The sequence below is a fragment of the Calidris pugnax genome, unplaced genomic scaffold (assembly GCF_001431845.1).
Source record: "Calidris pugnax isolate Ruff unplaced genomic scaffold, ASM143184v1 scaffold56, whole genome shotgun sequence".
In the NCBI taxonomy this organism is placed as follows: Eukaryota; Metazoa; Chordata; class Aves; order Charadriiformes; family Scolopacidae; genus Calidris; species Calidris pugnax.
This window is the reverse complement of record NW_015090839.1, coordinates 10,559,648-10,559,876: the sequence shown is the minus strand read 5'-3', so window position 1 is coordinate 10,559,876 and position 229 is coordinate 10,559,648. Positions and strand designations below refer to the sequence as shown.

Sequence of the window (229 nt, the reverse complement as noted above, 5' to 3'; positions counted from 1 at the left end):
GTCCCTCCGCCGCTGCCGCTCCGCGGCCTCCTCACCCACCCGGCCTCCCACCCCGCCTCCTTCGCCGCCAGAGGAGGGGGGCAAAGAGGGACGGGGCAACTTTTAGGTCCGCCGGAGAAACTACCGAGTCGGAAAACCGGCCGGGCTCGCCGCCGCGGGACGGGCGCCGTTTGTTCGGCGTGAGGGGATTTGTGCTTTGAACGACGGTCAAGGAAGGAGAGGGGGGGGG

The 229-nt window shown here is 70.3% G+C and overlaps 1 protein-coding gene across 1 annotated transcript in view; it reads left to right on the top strand.

The window, feature by feature from the left end:
• FOXG1 (forkhead box G1) overlaps positions 1 to 229 on the top strand; it is a 3,386-nt gene that overhangs the window by 409 nt on the left and 2,748 nt on the right.